At 36.8% G+C, this 14,011-nt stretch overlaps 1 protein-coding gene across 11 annotated transcripts in view; it reads right to left on the bottom strand.

Annotated features, from left to right (window-relative positions):
- MAGI2 (membrane associated guanylate kinase, WW and PDZ domain containing 2) overlaps positions 1–14,011 on the bottom strand; it is a 695,213-nt gene that overhangs the window by 501,949 nt on the left and 179,253 nt on the right. The window lies entirely within an intron of this gene.

Raw genomic sequence — 14,011 nt, 5'->3', positions numbered from 1 at the left:
AAACTCTTGTAAGAAATAAAAATAAGGTCTTAAACATAATTTCCTGTATGAAAACTAAACATGTACTTTTCTGCAAAAATATCTCTAAAAATGCTAATTTTCATTTACTCACATAGTTTCATAATTTTCACCTACTCGCCTAAAGTTTACAGGTACTGCTATCCCTAAATGGTGAAGTGGCTTATGACGCAAAAGAAACTCTGAATTTTACAGCTCAAAGATGCTGTGGTAGATTCACATTTATTGTTATTATTGAAAAAAACATTTTCTTGAATATTTGAAATTTAGGAAAACTAGAAATTGCAATTTGATGAGAAAAAAAAAATTAGATGTGCTGAGTTTCCATCCCTATCTTTTTTTTTTATCTAGTATCTACTAGAGATATCTAAATTTGAACAAATTTAAAATGAGAATAAAAATACTTAAAGTATGACGTTCAGTTGTACACATATGGAAAGGCCAATAGAAAATTATCTCATTTTTATTATTAACAATTATTCTTGTTTTGCCCACGTTTAATAACAGAGACAGGTCTGATGCTGCAGATGAAAAATATGTGATGTTATAGAATATTGAGTGATGAACTGTAAGCAAATATAGCATTAACGAATACCAGGAGATACCTGTGCACAAGGGCCAGTTAACACTATTTAATAGTTAATAATGCCATATCAACTGGCATTTCAGTGCTTCTGAAGGCTTAATCCTCTGACATTAACATTCTTCTTGCACTCAAGGGATGTTCTTTACACCACTCCTTTAGCTAAGGCAAATGTTATTGCAGCTAGGTTTCTTGCCCCTCCCTCTCCCCAAAGCACTCTGTTGGTGGCTAAATAGCTGCTGCACTGACAGAGGAAAATATGTATTGCTGATGAGCAGGACAAAATAATGAGAAAATTATTCTGATGAACACAAGATGGATGTTGAAATTTCCAAACTCCTTTTGGCACACCACAGAAGAAAGGGCACCATTTTGCTGGACAGGATTATATTAGTCCTTCTACTTAACATGATTTTTCAAATGAAGTATTATTTCATTTTCACATTTATTTTCCTGTAGATATAAGTCCCTCAAAAATGGAAGGTATAGCAGTCAGTGTCCATGGAGCAGATCATTGATTACCCAACATGATAATCCTTAGTTTTCTCTCAAATTCTCTTAGTTTACTTATTGTTACTCTTTTGTGTAACAATAACCTCTCTCTGCTTTTCCTGGATCATGCCCTATGCTATGGCACATTTCTGTAATGATGGGTATGGTACATCACTCACATCTTTTCTCTAGCTAAGACATTTTTCATAACCAAGCTCTTCTAGGATAAACAGGTGTGCTGATGTCTTCCTGCCTCTGAAAGCCTGCTGACCTGCCCAACTGAAATGCCACTTCTCTGAGCTGATTCCTATGGCAAAACATGACATGGAAAATTCATGATACTCCTTTTTTGCATAGCTGTGTAAGCTTGCCTTGGTTGTAAGCACTGTGGTTAAAATTTTTCATCACTCAAGGCCTCAAGATGCCTTCCTCCGCCCTCTTGAAGTTTCAGTGCAAAATGAATCAATTTTTGCCCTGACCTCCATAATCCAGGTTCAACCCTTTGCAATTGGTATATTAATATTTACATCCCAAACTGGACACAACACAGAATACTCTTAGACAAAAATAATTGCCTGCATTTAAAAGACAAGCATTTTGACAGGTCCTTTCTCCAATAAATACAAACTGTCATTCCCTTAGAAAAAGCTTGTAAGAGAGACAGATGTTTTAGGACTTTTTGAGCCTGTTTCTTCACAAGGAATTTTTATTTGTTTGTTTCCAGCACTGGCATGCCTAAGAAAGGAAGAATCAAAGTTCATTTCCAGCTGTTGCATTTAAAAGTCTCAAGAAGGAAAGAGTAAATATGGCTTCTTTGCTTTAACTAATTAAAAATATAACAAGCTTTATTTTAAAAGAAATTTAAGTTTGTGTATAAAGAGTGCTTTTATTTGGTAACACTTGCCAATTTATTCCAAGGTCATATATTCCTTCAAAAGTTATTTTGGAAGATGCTTTTCTTGGAATAAAGCATTCTTTTGCACAATATTTCATTAAAAGATACAGAGTATCAGTGAAATGTGCACCTGGTTTCTTCTGAAAAGTAGAATTTCACATATTGTGGCGCTGCAGCTGGCATCAGATTTTGAAAACGATTGTTAAACCAGGGCTTCCTGGAGCAGATTCCTTACAGACACCAGCTCAGCTGCTGTCGAGTGCATTACAGGTGGAAGAGAGGACCTGAGAAGTGGTGGAACTTCTCTTACCTCACAGTAATAGGATTGACTTTTTCCTTGAAGAACGAACATCTAAGAGGTGATAAAAGTCTATAAAAAGCCCAATGGAGCTCTTTATTCTATATTTAGGCTATGTTAAAAATGTTAGATGCTCCAGAAAGCTGAAGTATCTGGTAAAGTATATACACATTTAAAATAAAGACTTGTTTTCTTTGCATTGTTTATGAGGTGGTCAAGAAGCCTACTTGGATTTTATGTGCCAAAGTTCAATCAGAATACTGCTGTCCTCCTGTTCATAGACTGGAATCAGTTGAGATACACATCTCCCAGGCTGGATAATACATGCCTACTGAGGTGCTGTCTTAGAAGAACATTCAGTAGCCTGTGCCTTTGAAACCACCATTTGAAATACATTTGTAAAACCAGCATATTGATGAACCTGCATTCTGGATCAGGCAACTGCTAAATTTACTGTGTTTGGAAACTCTAATTGTACATACCTACAGAAAATGAGTAAGATCAAATTTCACAGCTAATCTGCTGCTGTGCTTCACCACTTGCCATTTGCACATAAACATCTTTGCAGAAAAATACCTCAGTGGTGTTTTCACATCAGTAGGTTTTAGCCACAGCATGCTATACTTTCACAAAAATCAAATTGTTGCACTGTTAGAAAAGGACTTTTAAAAATGTGTTGATGAGTCTTGCAAAATGCTCGGGATTTCTTCCAATAGGATTTTTTCCATAATCACAGAAATATGACCCTTGGTTTTCAAGGAAAAAATTGCTTAACAAACTCGTAGATTCAACTGCATGAAAGCAGAGGTAATATGTTAGCACTTATTCTCATCAATTGATTTGATTCTTCCTGTACTCTTTTCTCCCAACGTAAGGCTGCATTGTAGCTTTATACTGCATAATCCTGAATAAAAATACTGTACTTATAAAACAAGGCAGTTACAGTGACAGAGGAAAGGAATGCCACTAAGTCAAATTCTTTATATTTAACTTCTTAGTCATTTGCTTTTGTCCCCACTTCCAATACTTCTTGTCTTTCACTTCTCTATTAATACTATGAAGCAGAACTCTACACGTCTAGTATCTGCAATGGTATAAATTTCAGACTCTCTTCAAAATCCCTTTAGGTTGCTTGCAAAACCAAAGGCAAATTTTTTTCCCCACAAAAGAAAATACCTGTGTCTGATCTTCTGATCCTGCAAACTCCAAAGAGGCCACAGAGGGAGAGAACTGGCTATGCCTGGCCGCCCTCAGGTACCCTGGGGCACCACCTGGGCTATTCACAATTCTTACAGAGGTCCTTACTCCTCATCCATTTTCACCACCACGCACTACTTGCTTTCATTTGCTTTCAGATTTTAATTTCCTAAAGGCCTCCCTGATGCTGTTTTGAATTGTCAGGGAATTAATTCTACAGATACTGGAACAAGAAAATTAAAGTTGAAAGCACCCAAACCACTGAAGCTGAAAGATTCATGACTCTCACAGCTCCACTCATTTTCCATTCCTCACTTACCAGGGATAAATTAAATAATACCATTAAACAAATATGATTCAGCTTCAGCTGTCTAAGAATCAGATATCCAGTCTGAAACAGTCATTTGGTCTCCCTTGGCAGTTAATACAGTGGCTAACAATGTGGACATGACTTTAGAAAGGGTAAAAGAGAAGTAGAATCATAAAGGAGAAAGAGGAAAAAAATTATCCTAGACTGATGCAGGAAAACAGGACACTAGCATTTAGAACAGTGTCTCATAAGACTGCCTGCAGTCCACTTGCAAACTTTCCACCTACAGCCTTGTCACCCCTTCCCATGCATTTCCCTCCACCCCAAACATTTTGGCATAATTCTTGATTAGATTTCATGCTGGGACAGTTAACTTCCTAGCCAAACTATCAACTAAAATTTGCTAAAGTATCCATCAAGCTTTACTTTACAATACCACATGGGAAGTGAATAAGCTTATAAAGTTTTTCTTGTATTGTACTAAGAATATCACTTTGATTCCTTATCTGACTAATGACACAACATTGTTTAAGTGACATAGAAGCTGGGATCTTTTCATTCATTCTTTTCAGGCTTTTATTGAAATGTCAAATCTGCACATTGTATAGCAGTGCAACCAGAATCAGAATTTAAGGCTAAATCTGTATGGACTGTCTTCCAAGAAGTTTAACTGAAAAAAAACCCACAACCCATAAGGCAAAAAAGCATTGCTGTCAACAGAAGTGCTATTTTCCAGAGAGCATTAGGAACATTCAATAAAGCAGACATATGGATGCACTTTATTCTATCAAAAAATAATGTTAAAAATCGTCTCTAGAGACTTGAGTATCCATTAGAAGCTGTTTTGGTGGGGTGAAAAGTGAGGTATTAAACCAAATAAAATATGTATGAGTCCTAGTAAGTAATCTCTCCAGTTCCTTAACTTCTAACCGCTTCTTCAAATCTTAAACCCCGATTTTTTTCTACTGAAGTTTCTGGCAGAAAGAATTACTTTCAAATCAAGGTGTTCTGCACTGCTACCATTAGCTGGTAACATTTTCTAAAAGTGTTTCTGTAGTGACCCATGTATGACTCAACCACAGCTCTTTATTGCAAAACTATTTTCAGGGTTGCATGTGGCTCAGGGCCTCCAGCACAAGGAGGACACGGACCTGCTGAAACGAGCCCAGTGGAGGATGATCCAAGGGCTGGGCTTTGAAAACAGGCTCAGAGACCTGGGGCTGTTCAGCCTGGAGGAGAGAAGGCTCAGGGAAGAGGATGGATGGAGATTAGAGACAAGGAAGAAATTCTTCCCTGTGAGAGTGGTGAGGCACTGGGAACAGGCTGCCCAGAGAAGTTGTGGACTCCTCATGCCTAGGGAGTGGTCAAGGCCAGGCTGGATTGGGCTTTGAGCAAACTGGTCAAGTGAAAAGTGTCCCTACCCATGGCAGGGGGATTGGAATGAGATGATATTTAATTTCCCTTCCAACCCGAACCATTCTATGGTTCTGTGATTATTGCAGTGTGCTCCTGGCAGGAGTATGGTGAGTTAGATGATCCAGTTTGAATTAAAAGGAACAACTTCAGTTCATGGCCTGCTGCAAGAGGAAGACTTATTCAGATTACCGTACATATCAGCACACAGAAAACCTGTTGAAGATTTACTAAAATCCTTGCTTGATTTGTAGCTTTCTACTTTCTAAACAGTCAAACACCCACAATAGCTATATCCTTTCATTAGCTTATTTATTTATATCCTTTATATTTTATGGGTGCGCAGCATGACCTGTCCAATGCTTAACTACATTCTAATCCTTTCTTTCAGCAAGTACTTAACACAGGAAGCATTTTCAGCTGAATGCCTTACAAAAAAAAAAAAAAAACAAAACAACAAACTTAATTTTTAGGCACAAGCACAAAACACTGGTAACTTCCTTAAACTGTTAAAAAAAAGGTGACTACTTGCAAAGAATTTCCAAAACCAGACAGAAATATGAGACTATGCATTTATGCATAAAACAGAGTCCTGTGAATGGAACTGGAACATATCAATTCCACTTCTGACTGATTCATGCTAACATCACTTGACCCTTCTCCTGGTGTCCCTTTTTCTAGCTGGTGCTACCAGGAGAACATACCACCACCTCACACTACAAACGACTACGCTGAACCACGGACAGATCCTTGCTCTCTTAGTAACTGCAGCTGATGTGCTTTGAGCCCAATACAAGAAAAAGATGTAACATACCTCAGTCTGTTGTACTTTAGGTCCAAAAAAACCCAAATGAGATTCCTGGCTTCATGGTTTGAAAATTCCTCAGGCATGTATGTTTGTCCAATGACAAGTGTGGCCATGGCTGAGCAGAGGACCCCAAGTCCAAAGCAAGACCCCAAGTCCAGACCTGACCAAACTACATCTAAATCTAGAAATTAGATGAGGATAAAAACCCCTTACTCAGGTGTGCCGAATCCACACCTTCATCCTTCACCTTTTACAGATTAAAATAATGACCACCTGAAGTAGTTCTTCCTTCCCACACTTCCTTCTTACACATTCTTTTTACACAATTTGGTTTCTCAATCCTCTTGGGATCATGGGCCTAAAATGTGAACATTACTGCTCTCAACCTGCAACTACTCAAAGCCTTTCATGAATTTGAAAATAAAAAAATCTAATGAAGCTTGGTCTTGCAAAAGGAAGACAGACCTACTGAGATTTTTCAGTAACTTTTGATGTTGTATCTGTAAGACCTTCTACTTCAATCATCTGTTTATGAGTGACTTTCCTTTCTTGCTTTGTCCCCAACACATTACCAAAAGGCTAATTTTATTACAGGGTTGCATTTACACAATTAATTGCCTCCCCATACCAAGCAACAGACATTCCTCACCATCATCCCGTCATTACTAAGAAGCAGCAAGCTTCCTGCTTGCCCAGATTTCTACCAGTCATTTTTACTGGAAGGAAGATCCTCTTAAAAGTATTCCTCACTCCTACCAGAAGATATTCTATTGACAATATTATATTTCCTAAGGTTTTTGCAGAGCTGGAAAAGTGTCATTTGAATTCCAGCACAAAGAGCCATGTGTTCACACATGTTTGCACCCAGGACAGTCCACCTTTTATCAAAAATAATTCCACTAAAGTCAACCAAACTGCACAGATGCTGCATGGGTAGGTAATAGCAATTGGAAAATATGGGTAATGCACATTTCAAAAATAAAAACTCAATATAGGTACTGTGGGCTAGTCTCAAATTAGTAACATAACCGGGCAGTACAGCACAATGCCTGCAAGAAGAGGCTTTCTTTTCCCAGACATTTTCACAAGATATCAAGTGAGGATTGGCTCTTACAAATTTTTTTTTTCAAATTTAAGAAACTTTCTGTAAATTGTTTTGGTAGCAGTATATTGTGCTTTTTAACATAATTTAAAATACATTTTGTAACTAAAAAGCAAACAAAATTACCTATTTGCAAAAATGTTAAAATAAAAAAATACATTCTTCTTGTGCATGAATTAAAGTGTACCTAGAGGCCACATGTAGAATTAAAAATCAGATGGTATTAAAATGCAATTAAGAAACCATAATTATATGTTAAACAGAGACAAAAAGACAAGGGATAACTTCCTATCTCAGCTGTGGAATAGCTGTTAGGGTAAATGAACTGAATACAGACTCCCCCACACAGCACATGGAAACTGCAGTCTTTTGTAGAGCTGTGTAATTACTGAAGATCTCAGCAGCTGCTCAGAGAAGCTAAAAGCTGGTGTTGGCTAAGCAGTTCATTCATAGCTCTGCATAGCAGTCCTTTAGCTCTCCTAAGGAGATGGTTTCAGTTTTATCTCTACCTGAGTCAAAAGGCTTCCAAGGGGGCTGTAAGAGTGGATGCTAAAGACTCTTTATTAGGGCTAATAAACTGGATGGATGCTGCAAAGACAAACTCGTTGCTGCCTTTCTTCCAGCCACTGCCATGCTCACAGGTCTTGCTGCAGAGCATTGGCTGCCACAGGTGCCCTGTGTGGGCACAAAGTCAATGAGAAAAGGAAAATTTGGGCATGAAAAGGTCTGACCCAGAGGAACAGGTCTTTGCTGTCCTCCTAGAAACTCTACTGGGATCTACACTGGGAACAACCACATCTCAGTGGTGAAGAAACAGTTATTCCACACACCAGTTTCAATTGTTCCATTGCAAAACAGTGTGTTTAGTCTATTTTACTGTTTTTCTGTTTGTTGTTGGGTTTTGGTTGTACCTCTTTGTTTTTGTGGTGTGTTGTCTTTGTGGTTTGGTTTTTCCAGTTTTTACTTACAGCCTTGGTTTCAGGAATCATAAGAACAGCAAAATCTAGAAGATATTTTATCTCAGCTACTTAGAAATTGCAAGAAACAGTTTGGAGAGGCATTCTTTCCCTGGAAAAGAGAACATCCTCGTTTAGAAATGTTCAAACACTAGTAGAGTTATAATTCTGCTTGCGATGGGTTCACCTAAACTGAGATGTCTGTGCATTTATGTAAGTGAATAAACTCTAATGATTCATTACAAGAATATTTATATTTTGCATGTTACACATATTCTCAATCTACTTGTTTGCCTACAAATCTAGTAATTTCTTCTTCACTCAAATTCTTTTAGAAAACAGTGATTTCTCTAACCAAGACAGAAGTTTGAGGTAAAACCTGGAGTAGTGCGAGCACTGTGTAGAATGGCAGTTTATTTTTTCTCCATTTTTAAATTAATTTTGACCTAATTGTCTAAAGTCCAATGTGAAATAATTATTTCTACTTAAACAAGTCTGCTAACGCAAATGATAAATTTGATTTGACAACTGGATATTCTCATGGCATGTTGGTGACTCATGTGTCCTCTAACCCAAGTCACAGGCCAACATTTTATCACTGTTCTTTAGAGAGAGAAAAAAACTTCCACACAGCAAATGTTCAGGTCTTAACTATACACACATTATTTAGAGTTAAGTTTTATCAACTTTCATATTCTAAATTTCCATTTGAATAAAATATGTTTAGTGTAAAAACCAGTCACTTTTGTTCAGTGCAGAATGAGTCTTTGTAAAGCCCTTTTTCAAAAGGCAATAAAAATGAATATAATTTTAACTCACTGGACAGCCAATTGTGTCATTCAATGTGGCTCAGGAAGTTACATAGTCTGTGTTACAAATACCCAAATGTTTACCCTGACACGTCCCAAAACACCTAAGAAAGATTGTTTGGGGTTTTTTTCTGTACAGCCTCATAACACTTGCTAACAAAATATGAGGCTTCATGGGTGGTTCATTGTAAACTACATTTACAAGGGTCTGTGCAGCCTGAAGTAAGTGCCAGCTAATGAAGAGATATTTTCCTGTGTTCTGTTACAAATGACACCATAATTACAATGATTTCTGAGAAAACCAGTAAATGATCACAAACTACAAATGCTGCTAGACAGAACTCATTTATTTTCCTTTTTTTAATTTGGGTTATATAGGAAATATATAGAAGCTTCAACAAGCACTCTAAAGAATGATTTTTTTTTTTCTGATGGTGCATGCATTATCAAAGCTTATTAATGGGAAAAATAGTAATTAAAAAATTAAAATAATTATTTCCAGGCATAGAAAAATGGGCTTGTTGTTGGAGTTCAAGTTCATTTAGTCCACGTGGCTGTAGCTAATCTAGATGTTTCAAAGGAAAGTGAAATAAAGACAGCATTAGATATTACCTGGTTTTATGTGTACCTAAATTTCATAGCTGCATATTAATTTATAATTGCATACTTTACACATGAAGTATGGCAGACTGCAATTCCTTTTGTAAATACAAAAAATTCAGGGGGAGAATTCTTAAAAAAAAGAAGCTTGCTATTTTTAAAAAATATAATTTAAAATTGTTGTTATTCAATTACTAAAGCATCTGAATTTTTTATCTTCATCATTTTTATCTTCATCAGTGTTATCCTTGATTCTTTCTGTATTTCCTTACTGTTTGATTCATCCCACCAATAAATGAAAGTATCTAATTTAACATCTGTGTGACGATAGCATGCATATTTTTATTATGATAAACTTTAGCATTAAAAAATTCAATGGTAATGTCTGCTTATGAAAGTACACTCATTCACATGGCTAACTGGCAATTAAAAAAGCACAGTGGCAGCATTTAATATTGATGTGCTACTTTATTAGTCCGTTCATTCAGATTAAACAAAGAGCAAAAATCATCAAGTAACAACGAATTAATTCCAGTGTCTGGAAAAGTTTGGTTTTGGTCAGGTGATTCCTAGTCTCTCACTGTTCTATGTCTCATGGCTTGTTTGAAGGTGGCACAGCAACTCATTGTCTCTTTACAGACCACATACACATTGCTCAAAATGAAAAGTTCTATATAATTGTAGATCAAGCACATTCTAGACTGAACAGACTAAAACTATGTTACTTTTTTTGTTAAGTGCATCGGTGCATTGGAAGGGTCTGGGTTTACTTATTTATTTTTTAATGTTTTTATAGCTCTAGCACGAGCACTATTTCATAGAATACAGTGTCCTCTATCATTTACTTTGAGGGTAAAGATGAAGCAGATCTCACACAGGGAGATCTGCTATGTAATGAAAAGAATATAAGGAAGAAACACATTTGGAGCTGTCTTTTGCTCTGTGAAAAAGTAATTTGCACATATGCAAAAATACTTGGGAAATATATAATTGGGAAAACTTGGGAAAAATACTTTTCCCTTTATTTTAATAACCTTCAGACTTTCAGTTGAGACTGAAATGCTTCTGTGAGCTGACAGAAGGCATGTCTTTATGGCTCAAGAGGTCTGGTCATGTAGGAAGAGGGCTAGCAAGGTTCAGCACTAAAGGAACTAAGCAACACAGAGATTTTTCCCATTTCCCAGGCAGAATCCCCAGTACTGAGAGAGGCTCATGGAAATGCTGAGAAGAGCTGGATTGCACAAAATAAAAGGTGGTTAAAACAGATCTGCTGCTTGTAAAATTCCATAAAATAAGGAATAGGAAACCCCTACCTCAAAACCAGTCTGTGCTCTGCAACATGCAGGAACCTCACCCAGGCAGCGTGGCACCTGGTGCAACGTTTGCAGGTAGGAGCATGAGCCAGGTCCTTCAGAAGTCAGAGGGAAATGAGTACTGTCCTTCAAAACACTGCTGAAGGGAATGAATGGTGGTTGTTTCCCCAGTGGTTTTTCTCTGCCTTTCAGCTTTTAAGGAATATGCTCAGAAATGCGTGAGGACACCTGCATTCAAATCCTTCCTCTGCAGAAGGTGACTCAAACCCGTTTAGGCTCAGCCCAACAAGCACAGTTTGCCAAGCACAGTCCAGGTAAGGTATACCAGGGGCCCTACAGGCAACTTCAAATAATTCCTAATTTCTACGTTGCATAAATATTTGCTGAGAAAGAGACACATTCAGCACAAGGCTTAGTTTTACGGCATTTATCTGTGATGGTAGTTCTGACTTCCAGTCCTTGTTGTACCTTTTTGCTCAGCACTTCCTGAAACCAGGACTAGTGTTCCTTGGTGGTATGGCTAATTAACTCTGACAATCAAATTTTCCTTCTGTTTTTTCCATGTTAATGTTCATTAACATTCTTTTTTTTTTTTTCAGTTGATGGATCTGAATTGTTTAGGCCAAGTGGAACAGCCCTTATGAGAAGAATTTAGAGTACATCCTTCATCACAGAAAATGATGATGGCCTAATTATTTTCCTACACAGAAAACTGAGACATTTAGTTAAGAGGTAGTTACACAGCCTTCCCTTACAGTAAATGGGGAGGAATGAGCACTTTTAGACATGATTCATCTCACCCTAAAGCAGCTGCTTTAGTACATGCCACACCAGCCAGACTCTACAACTGCCTGCAGAGATCTAAAATTAGGTGAACATAATTACACCATAATTACCATAAACTGCCTCTACACACAACAAAAGAAATGGGAACTTCCTCAGGGAAATCAGAAAGAGGAATTTCCATCTGGAATGGCCCTCCTCTGTTTCCACTGACATAGTGGGGAGCGGATGCACTTCAGAAACAACTGCGTGTAGGTGTGAGCAAACAAGCCACGAGTCTCCAGGGGCAGGAACCTCAAAAATCAGTTTTCTGTGCAGGTCTGTTGAGTAGGCAATAGGTGGACTTCCAGTGTTTACCTCCTTTGCCAGGATAGTTTCTAATATTATTTCCTGCTATAATACAAAGCCCATAAGACATTTTACAATGCAAGTTAAAACCAGAATATCCACTGATCCTGTTGCTGAGGAAATTAGCATGAAGAGTAATGAAGTCTTCAAGATACTCATGACCATGGCTGCATTTCAAATGCATTGTACTGAGCTACTAAACAATAAAAAAATATTCAGCTCATTTCTAAAGGGATCACTTGGACAACAAGATTAGTTCTTTGGAGAATCAGAAAGACTGAAACTAAGATTATCCAACTGAACAGATTTATTTTCATGAATGGGGGATGCAAAATTATAGCTACTGAAAGTGCTCACAGATTGATTGGTTTGGAGAGAGCAGTGAGCCACTGACTGATTGGAGCTCACCATAATCAGAAGGAAATTCAAGTCTGCTTCTACACAAATTGTTAGTTGTCTCTGTATCTTGTAACAGTAAGACGTCTCAGAAACAGGTGCAAGAAGACCATATCATACCCATGTGCAGTAACACTTGATCAATATCTATTTCTAACAAGTAGAGATTAGGACAAGCCTTGATGTGGACATGTTCACAGTCTTAAAAAAAAACCAAAGTAATTATGATCAAAAATTCTGAAGATCAATACGTTATTTTTCATATTATTTATTCAACTCCAATATACATTTCTATTATTTGTCTTTCTAAAAAAAAAAAAAAAGAAAAGAAAAGCAATCTGTCTTCTTGACACTTTTCCCTATGAGAATTGCTTCCTAAAAGCATTATTATTTTAGTTTTTATTTTCCTAAGCATACCTTTTTTACATGCTTATTATTACCAACTCTTTTTGCCTTTGTAAAGAGGCACAATAACTTTTATTATTATCACATTACCTATTCTAAACATATTTCTGATAATGTGATTGTGACAATGTAACTATCAAATTGTTTTACAATTTATTTTACTTTTAAAGAAATGATAGGGTTTTAGTAAAATATTTCAGAGGGATAAAAAAGTGGACTAGTTTTCTGTAATTTAGTAAAGTATTTTTTTCAATAAAAATTAGAAACTCATTACTATAGAAAAATGAGTGAAATATTTTCTTGCTCCATTTCTTAATTAGCAAGGACATGAAGTATTGCTTATCATAGTTACATAGTATTCTGTCTTGCTCAATAATTTCTTTTTCCATCAGACTTATTTGGTATAAATTGTCTGAGAATGGTCATAAAAACTTTCAATAATACACTTTGGAGGATATGAACCTTTGTGACACAGAAATAAAGACAATTCAAAATATATCTTTTTAAGAGAGGAGACCTTGGCTATCCCTGTAGCTCTGTTAAGCTCCATTATTTTGACATTTTTGTTTCCACATATATTTATATTGGAGGTTTTATATGCACTCAGAAACACAGAAGAGAAAAAGCAAAGTTGTCATATCTGATATTAAAGAATACTGCAAAAACTAAAAGGAGTATCTATACAACAAACTCCCTGCATTACACATGATTAAATTTTTGTCCATGAGAATAACTGGCTTTAGCCTGAGGTTCTCTGGACTGGACCCGCTTTCTCAGGACAATTGCAGGTAAATTTTGCCCTTTCTTAGTGCTTTGGCAAATTGGCTGGTAAAGACCTGCACAGCCTCTTGAGCTGGCGCTGGTAACAGGGGTTATCAGGTAACATCTGCCAACAAAGGGGATCCATAATCCCCTAGATATCCTCTCTGAGCTTTGGTGGAGCCTGCCAACTCTTCCAGCAGAAAGCTTGACAGGTGTGCAGCAGTCGAACCAGCCCCTGCTGCTTTTTTCTTCCCAAGAAGAATTATATATTTATTTTCATATTTAAAGATGTCAGGAATCAAATAGCAAAACTGTTACCTTTACTGTTCAGACCCAACCATTTTGCATGCACCGCATATGGTTTATTCTGCACCCTACAATTATTATATGTGAATACGAGATTTTAGTCTTAAATTTTGGTTTAAACATAACCGTGCTGCCTTAGAGATGTTGAAAAATATTAAATAAAACATAATATGCCTAAGAAACTGCTTTTATTTTTATCCATTTGAACAGCACCTTC

This window comes from Motacilla alba, chromosome 1A (genome assembly GCF_015832195.1).
Source record: "Motacilla alba alba isolate MOTALB_02 chromosome 1A, Motacilla_alba_V1.0_pri, whole genome shotgun sequence".
NCBI lineage: Eukaryota > Metazoa > Chordata > Aves > Passeriformes > Motacillidae > Motacilla > Motacilla alba.
The sequence above is the reverse complement of the archived record's forward strand: the minus strand, read 5'-3'. Positions and strand labels throughout refer to the sequence as shown.